Consider the following 9,297-nt stretch of genomic DNA (forward strand, 5'->3'; position numbering starts at 1 on the left):
GCTAATTTTACTTCTCAGTTCAGATGGATTAAAAAGAGCATGAACACAGTTGCAAGCAGAAATTTGCAAAGCTGTGGTAATTTAATAATTGCAAGTCATAAAGCAATATCCCACTTTTCTTAGCCTGTCAGAGCTGGGGTGAAGTGACAGTAGTGCAAAAGAAAGAAGATTGCTTTTGCAGACTTCCTGGGGTAGGGACAGGGCCTTTCAGTGGGGTATACCAAGTCGAACAAAACCAAGCCTCCTCCCTTACTGCAGTAATAAATAATTACTGAACCAAAACAGATAAGGGCAATTACCAATGATCTTGAGAAAGATTATTTTAATACAGAACAGAGCACTGTTAAAGCAATTAAACTGCTTGTAAAAAAACCCAAAACTCAGCAGGATTTTAACATGTGTAGGTAGGCAAATCTATCAACACTACTGCTGTGTTTTCAGCGAGGCACAGCTTATAGCGTGGTCCTAATTTGTTCCATGGTGCTGCTTTTTCTGCCGTGCTTTGCTACTCCTTCTTTCCATAGAACTGTACGTGCTTTAGTAGTGGGAGGAAGCGATCCCTGCCTACCGTAGTGATAGTTTATGCAGCCCTTTTGTTTGCTGTTACCAAAGTCCCTTCACACCCTGCCACACACACGAAGGGGAAGTCTGCCTCAAATTCAGAAATGTTTCCTTTCAGACAGGAATGGAGGCGAAGAACGGAAGTGTGTGACAGAGGTCTGGGAGGGAAACTTCTCCACAAATCACGACATGAGAAATATAAAAATAATTTCGAAGTGGCAAACCCAGAATCCAATTCACAACACTTACCCTGGTATCAACATTCTAAAAAAAGACATTACATAATCTGAATGCAACAAAGTAATAAAAATACAGCTTGTTTTTGTGCTAGTAAGGCCTTAACTCACTTATTCAGATTAGAAGCATCTGGTATTGAACTGAATTTCCTTTACTATGTGAGATATGTTTCCTCTCATGTGAGCTACATCATGGAAACATTTGTGAACATTTTTCAGTACCTATTGTGTGAAGTGTCCCTTCTTTTTCTTTCAAAATATTGCATATTTGGGTGGGATAACAAGAGATAATACCCAGACCTGCATGTAAAATATTCACTCCAGTTGAGTCTCCACAGCATTCAGGGCTTCCCAAACACAGGGACCAAAAAGGATGCTCTGTTTCTTCTCTTCTCTTTGCATCTATTTCTGGAAGGGGCATCTTGCTGAGGGTTAACTAATACTCAAACATGGGTAAATTGATATGCAAAGGAGCACCCAAAGTGTCCAGACATTTCCAAAGAGGTGGCGATGGAAGTGATTTCCTCTCAGGTGGATTTGCTACCCACGTTCAGCTCATACGGAGAGACACAGGTTCTATAGGTGGTTTTACATTATCAGCATCTTTCTAATTAAATTTCAATACCTTTAAAAGGCTATTACTGCTTATAAGATTCACTTCCAAACCCTGGAACTTTGCTCTTCTTAACTGTCCTCTCTCTCATACTTCTTTAGAGAATTACACTACTAATGATGGGATTAATATTAAGCCATTTCATTATAAATGGGTTGGATGTACTGTTAATATCTTGAATTAATCTGCACTTGGCAAGCACATCTCTGCCCTTGTCCTTCTTTCCGAAAGAAATTTAGAATGACAGATTTGTTAGATGTCATAAATAACATGTCTGTGAGGTTAACCTGTGAGATAGGACTGGATACCTTTTATAAGAAGGGGAAACTAAGCATACTTTTCCAAGAATCACAGAAATTAGACAAAGCTACAGGGTTTTTTGTTTGCTTGTTTTTTCCCCACTTTCTAGTAACTGTAACAGCTGCTTTAATCCTGAGGGCTTGGCTCTGTTTTTTTGTCAGGTGCAGTATGGACAGTAAAAGTGCAAATGCTCACACGTTTCCCTTTGAGCTTGTCAAATCTAGTGAGTAGTTCACTTTTGAGAAGGCCTTAGTCTCCTGGCTTGTCTTGTCTTGGCCACTGCTCAGGCTGGGACTCCACTGACCCTGGCAACACTGCTGAGCGTGCTAGCAGTCGGTCACCTGCATCTTTCCCAGAGCCAGTCATCTTCCAGACTTCCACTGCACATGCAGCAGAGCTCAGCCTGAACCAAATCATGTTTTGCTTTCTGTAAAAGGGTTAGGGAATTGGGCAGCACTAAAAGGAGGAAAAAAAAAAAAGACTTCCTGAATCATCTTCCCCTTTGCAACACAGCCAGCTAAACGCAGTCTCCAGCCTTCTACTTGGCATGGAGGCATCTGCCGTTGGATCCTGCTTTATGTGAGAGCAGATGGAGACGTCGAAGGGATAAGAAGTGCTCCTTCCAAGGAAGAAACTCGCCCTCTGAGGGGAGGTCGGGGACAGGATGATTACCATGACTCACCTTTTGATAATGGTACAAAAGTAGTCTTTGGGGAGTCATTATTATCAACCATGTTATTGGCCATATAAATCAACAAGACTTCCTAGAACAATTAAGGGCCTGACCTATTGCAGCAGGTATTGCACTGTCTGAACAGGGGCACGGGAAATAAGGGACATTACTTCAGGCTTCTGCTTAGCTTTGAAGAGAACTATTACAGACAAGGGGAAAAAAGAGAAGAAAAGAAAAAAAGATTGATTTTCCTTTTGGCAAATATTTGGCTACGAGGATCTGCTCATCTGTCATTTGTCTTGCCTTGAGAATTAGCCTTTGCAGAATGAAACAAACAAACACTGCTACACTGTATGGCATTTTGTATTGACATAAAAGCCTCGCTGAGGATAACAGACATTTATAGAGCAATTCATATGACTTTAAAATTATCCACCTTTGCCTTCGCTTAGCATTGTTTAATCTACTAGTTTGCATTTGTTATTTGAAATGTACGCAGAGTAGATTGTGTCACTGATAGCTACGTGAAAAGCCTGCTGTCTGTTAAGAAGACTTATCATTTGTGTGCGTACTAATGTCCTCTCTTGAGAGCAGGATTTCATGTGGACAATTACAGGCAGACTATGTTCCCCACCTATTCCGTAGAGGGGGCAGAGACTGGCTGCACCAGCACAGATTCCCCAGAAGACCCGTATAATTCCCCAGAAGACCCATATACGCGATAGTATGATCTTCCACTGTATGGGGTGGATTGGAAATAGAAAATAGAAACGGCTATATTTGCTCTGATTATGCTCAGCTTGCTCCTGTTCCCTTGAGGGTCATTGCCAATTGCCAAAGGTTGGCATAATGCTGCAGCTTCTATAAAGCTGCTGTGTGGACAAGCAAAATGCAGGGACATGAAGGCAGCTCACTCATACCGAACTCCCTGACAGCTCATCCTTCACATTTCCTACCACCCACTCACACATAACACTCCCTGCTTTGTGAGCACAGGCATGGTGAAACAGGGAATTGGGCTTTAATTGCCATAAGTCTTATCCTGTGGGTACTTTCTGGGAGATAACAACTTCACAGCCAACTCCTGTGATGCACAGCTAGGACTTGGTCACCGCAAAGAGAGAGAAAATTTCCTGTATCTGTTGGAATAATTTAATTCTTGGTGAATCTTCAGTTAAAGTCCATTATCCTTGAGGAAGAGTGAATTTGGATCATTAATGTCCACATTCTGATCTTCACCATCCCCTGTCTTGCTTTGCTTTAGCATCACAAAACAAATATGTGGATAATTTAATTGTCTAGCTGACAACGCACAGAAGAAAGCTCCAGGGACAGACAGTTATTTATGCCTGAATGTAAGGCTCACATTCATATTTATGTAGCTGGATAAGCATTCTGACTATCAGGGTTATTATCACATCAAGATTTTTAAAGGCAGCTGATCCAAACAGCTTCTACAGAGATGCCACTCAACCCCAGCTCTTTTGTCTTCTTCTGGGGCCCAGGAAGCATATACAATGTATACCTTTGTGTAAGCTAAATCTTAGAAGCTTTGTTTGATACTGAAGCAACATGTTTTACTGACAACCAGTGAAAAGCGTAAGATTCTGTGATGGTTTTGGCCAGAGTAGAGTTAATTTTCTTCCTAGTAGCTAGGATGGGGCTGTGTTTTGGATTTGTGCTGGAAACAGTGTTGATAACACCGGGATGTTTTCGTTACTGCTGAGCAGTGCTGACACAGAGTCAAGACCTTTTCTGCTTCTCACACCACCCCACCAGCGAGTAGGCTGGGGGTGCACAAGAAGTTGGGGGGGGACACAGCCGGGACAGCTGACCCCAACTGACCAAAGGCATATTCCACACCATATGACGTCATGCTCAGCATATAAAGCTGGGGGAAGAAGAAGGAAGGGGGGGACGTTCGGAGTTACCGTGTTTGCCTTCCCAAGTAACCGTTACGCGTGATGGAGCCCTGCTTTCCTGGGGGTGGCTGAACACCTGCCTGCCCATGGGAAGGAGTGAATGAATTCCTTGTTTTGCTTTGCTTGTGTGCGTGGCTTTTGTTTTCCCTATTAAACTCTCTTTATCTCAACCCATGAGTTTTCTCTCTTTTACTCTTCTGATTCTCTCCCCCATCCCACTGAGAGGGAGTGAGCGAGCAGCTGTGGGGTGCTTAGTTGCTGGCTGGGGTTAAACCATGACAGATTCAGAAAGCATATTACTATTTTCACACAAGTTCTAGGCTTTTTTTTCCAAGCAGTATTAACTTTTGAAGCACATTAAAAAACAGTGCAAAGCTGGGAATACCCTGACAATCAAAGCTCTCGTGACCATACCCAATAATTCTATTAAAGCTACATCTGAGTGTTATCTGACATAGTATCTTCAGTGATGTTAGAGAAGACAAACAGGGACTTTGACTGAATACCAGTGAAGCACAGTAGAATCTGCTTTTCAGTTGCCTTGTCATCACCCAACACCATGGGAACGGGCCGATTCTTCAGGGATCCTCACTACAACTGTGACACAACACTGTTGTTGCTACAATCAAAACTGTACTTTAGGCCGGGCCCCCTGCTGATGGGGTCACTGTAACACATCAACTATGACTCGAGCTTAAAGTACACATACAGAACTCACTCTGTCCTCAGAGGAAGCAGCCAGCAGCAGAGACACCCCTGACCCCCAGGATCACAGCCCTACAACGGCTCCAATCCAAGTCCCACCCGGGACTCACTGTCACGCATGTTTACGGGCAGCACGCCACGTGCGCCCCTGTTCCGCAACGTGGGTCATTCTGATTATCCCAGGCACCTGGGACCCCTTTAAAGGCGAAGTGGGTACATGACCAGCTCACACTCGGCAAATGGCTGCCTGTCCCACAAGATGGCACATCAGGGGCTAGGCGTAGGAGGCCCGGGTCATACTTGTCTAATGTACTTCAAGGTTTCAAAGAGAAGACTTTGTATTGTGGTGTGAGCACAAGCTCAGGCTTATGGTTAGGTTTTGGTGAACACTGTACGTGTACTTGCTGGCAGATACATTTACTGTATGACTTAGTGGTGATGTCTGCCCTCAATGGGGAGGTGAAAACATGACCCAGCAATGCTATACTGAAAATAGAAACAATTCTTTGGCTTCAGATAGCCCTTTTCAGTAAAGATGGAACAGTTGTTTCAGTAAATAATGACAGATATTCTTAAAAGAGCTGTTTTCTAGATTTTTAGTAGTAAAAATAGCTCTAACGCTACTTGAAGAGCAGTTTAGGTTTTCTCCTTAGGGTGTGGGGGCAAAGCAATATGCAATACCACAAAGCCAAAGAGAAGTTTGTGTTGGGTGATGTTTGGGTGATGGACTTCACTCTATGAAAACACTAGCGCTAACAGAGGTACAAAAACTAGACAAGCTTTTGTGCCCAAAAGCTCTTCCTAAATTCAGAGGTGGAAGTAACAGGCCTCTAAAGCTAAATGCAACTGAATACAAATGCAAGTTAGCAGACTTCTGTGTGCTAGACTGGGTATGTTAATTGTTTAGACATTCTGAAAGAAAAGGTAGTTGGTACCTGTGAAATGACATTAAGAAGGGCTGAAGTGTTAAGCTGGGTAAGGCTGCCGGGACAGGGAAGCATCACAGCCTCACCAGCAATGAGACTGCTAATGGCAATCCATTGCTCACCTGAGCCAGGCTTCAAGCAGCGGTTCTTCCTTTTCTGTATCGCAATGCTGTGGATGCCAGAGATTCAAGGATTAGGATATGTGACATTTTCACAGCATGAGCCTCAAGCCAGCAGGCTCTTAAATCACCAAGTGTCCAAACGGTTTTCATTGTGCTTTCATCCATTCCCTGCTAAGTCAGATCAGCAGGGGAAAAAAACTGCCTCCATATATGAAACGAGAATAGCACAACACCTGCTGGGTTGGAAACTGTATTCATGAGCTACGTAAATGAGTTGACAACAGGAGGACGCTGTAACTGGTCCTGCAGCATAAACTCTGCTGCAGCTAACACAGCTTCCCTAAGATATATGGGTTTTATGAACTAAAACCTGGCTATTACAGAAGGAAGCAGTGTGTGTTGTTCAGAAAGCCTACAAAACGCAGGAAAATTAGCCTCATCTCAGGGAAAACAAATAAAAAAGATGAAAGCAACAATTCCAGACTATCAAGAAGGCCTAAGAGGCTTGCAGATGCCCATCCACAGAAGCTATAAAAAGTGTCCAAACCTACAAAGATCAGCCAGTACCAGCCTTTCCCAGCCAAATGAACATTGCTTCACAGGTCCAGTAACATATTTTTACCCACAGTGTTAAGTATGATATTTGTTACTGGGAGGAGACACTGCAGAGTCAGGTGTGCTGAGCAGTGTCTCCACCAGCATCTCCTGGGAGGTCCTCTTCACAGTGCATGGCTGCACTGGGCTGAGGTGCCTAAGCTAGCTCTCAGTCAGAAGCAACAGAGCCACATTAACGTAATACTCCTTTTTAGCCTGGCTAATGAACCTGGGCAAGGTACCACGTTAATTCAGCTTCCAGCACAAAGGTTAGATTTGTCTCTGCCTGACACTCTGCTGTGAAGACATGCCCCGAGACCTCAGAGCTGACCCTGAGCAGGAGGCTGGCCAGAGACCTCCTGAACTCCTTTGCAACTTGAATTATCCTATGATACTGTGAAACAACCCATTCTGAAATCAGGTGATGAAAATGCAAAATTACTTGCTACCAGTAAAAACCATGTGCCCGATTTCTGCTATTTTTTTCCTCTGAAGAGAACACTTCTTCTCACAGGTACAGGGCAAACTAAAGCCTTTTTATCTAGAAGTCAGATTTTGTAATATACTGTAAACAAGTTGCCTCCATGGGGAATTAATGTCATTTCGGTGGGTTACTGAAGTAAATAAATGCTTATCCAATGGAAGTGAGCATGTTTGTGACCAGTAGTTTCAAAATGACTAGGAGAAAAAGATCTAGTCATGGATCATATCAGCCAGTGACTAGATACAAGCTACATATCAACAAAATGGTAAAGGATTTTCACCGCCAGAAGTAATTTCTGGTTCTAATTAACTTTTTTCCTCCCATCTTCTTTTTAAAATTTTGTCTGTATGTGAACTGGCATATTGATAATGAAACTTGTCATTAGTCTTTTTCTAGGACATTTTTCAATTAAACTAAATATAGCCATAAAAATCCTCTGTTAGATAAGATAATAGAGTACTGCAGCAATAATCTGCCAGCTGTTAACAAGAGCTGTTAACTCCCGAAGAGAGTCAGAGGGGCTGGGACTGCTGCTATTGATGAACTGTTAAACCCTTCAATGGCAGTAATATATATGTAGACCCAATTAAGGGTGGGGCTAGAGCAATATGAAAGTATACGGTGTAACACCTGCACAAACTTCTGGAGGCCAACATAGCTCAGATGTGGTTTTAGAAAACATGCAGGGTTTAACTGGAATGAAACCAGATCGCAGCTTATATCCCATAATGGAAATGAACAAAGTAGTTTTATTACTGTTTGAACAGTGCTGAAAGTATTTTTGTTTATGCTGTTAAATTCCTGAATCAAGTTAAATGTCCGATTTAGCTAATAGGAGATGATACTTGTTTGTCTTTGGGAAAGGGTGAACACGACCAATAAGACACAACTTTTTCTCTCAAGAAAAGGCCCAGACATTGTGGTGGAGGAGAGTGAGTGGGTTAACTCACAGCACTCAGGCTGCTATTATGGCCTTGTCTACACAGCCAATGTTTTCTGTTGTAGCATTATAATTATACTGCTCTCATTATATGTAATGATGTGGTATGTACACATAATAGACTGAACACAGTCTATTCACAAGCATGAACATAGTGTGAAGGTGACAAAAAGAGAAAGAAAAACAGAGGAAAAGAAAGAGAAAGAGAAAAGAAAATTAAAAAGAATAGGAAAAGGAAAAAATGGAAAGGGAAGAGGAAGGGAAGAGGAATCTTCCAGCAGAATGAGGATGCCCATGTAGGGGATTACAAAGGTATACATCTTCCGAGTATGCGTTTCTGAACAGGCAAGGACCTCAGCAGCTCTGGTTCCGGAGAGGCGGGGGTCAGTTCTGTCAGTAGGCTGGACAGGGAGATGTACTCCCTCCCTTGTACCACAGTCTATTCCAGCCATACTAAGCCACTGTAATTACCTCAGTATAATGACAGCATTTTAATTTCCCATTCTAATTTGTAACAGTATAGCTTTATACAGACCAGTATTGAACTGATAAATTTGGTCACATTGGATGTCTTTGGGTATGAAACATCTAACCACCTAGGCAGAGTTTTAGCCTGGACACAGTAAGTAGGAAAAATTCAACACTGAGAAAATCAAATCCTCTAGGGTGCTTCTTCTGAAAAGATGTCAACTGACTATGCAGGACTTCTTTCTCCAACACTGAGGAATTCGACTTGACCATTGCGTTACGTTGCAGGGACTTTTGAGGCAAAATGGTCCGAATCTTACACTGTAGCTCTGAAGGATCATGGGAGAAGCTGGGGATGCTGCAGACCTGAGCAGAGAAGTCCATGGAGAAGATTACACAATCTGAGCGCATAGAATCATAGAATCATAGAATCATTAAGGTTGGAAAAGACCTCTAAGACCATCGAGTCCAACCATCAACCCAACACCACCACGCCCACTAAACCATGTCCCTAAGCGCCTCATCTACTCGTCTTTTAAATACCTCCAGGGATGGGGACTCCACCACTTCCCTGGGCAGCCTGTTCCAATGTTTCACCACTCTTTCAGTAAAGAAATTTTTCCTCACGTCCAATCTAAACCTCTCCTGGCACAACTTGAGGCCATTTCCTCTCGTCCTATCACTTGTTACTTGGGAGAAGAGACCAACACCCACCTCGCTACAACCTCCTTTCAGGTAGTTGTAAAGAGCGAT

Source organism: Aptenodytes forsteri, unplaced genomic scaffold (genome assembly GCF_000699145.1).
Source record: "Aptenodytes forsteri isolate BGI_AS27 unplaced genomic scaffold, ASM69914v1 Scaffold241, whole genome shotgun sequence".
In the NCBI taxonomy this organism is placed as follows: Eukaryota; Metazoa; Chordata; class Aves; order Sphenisciformes; family Spheniscidae; genus Aptenodytes; species Aptenodytes forsteri.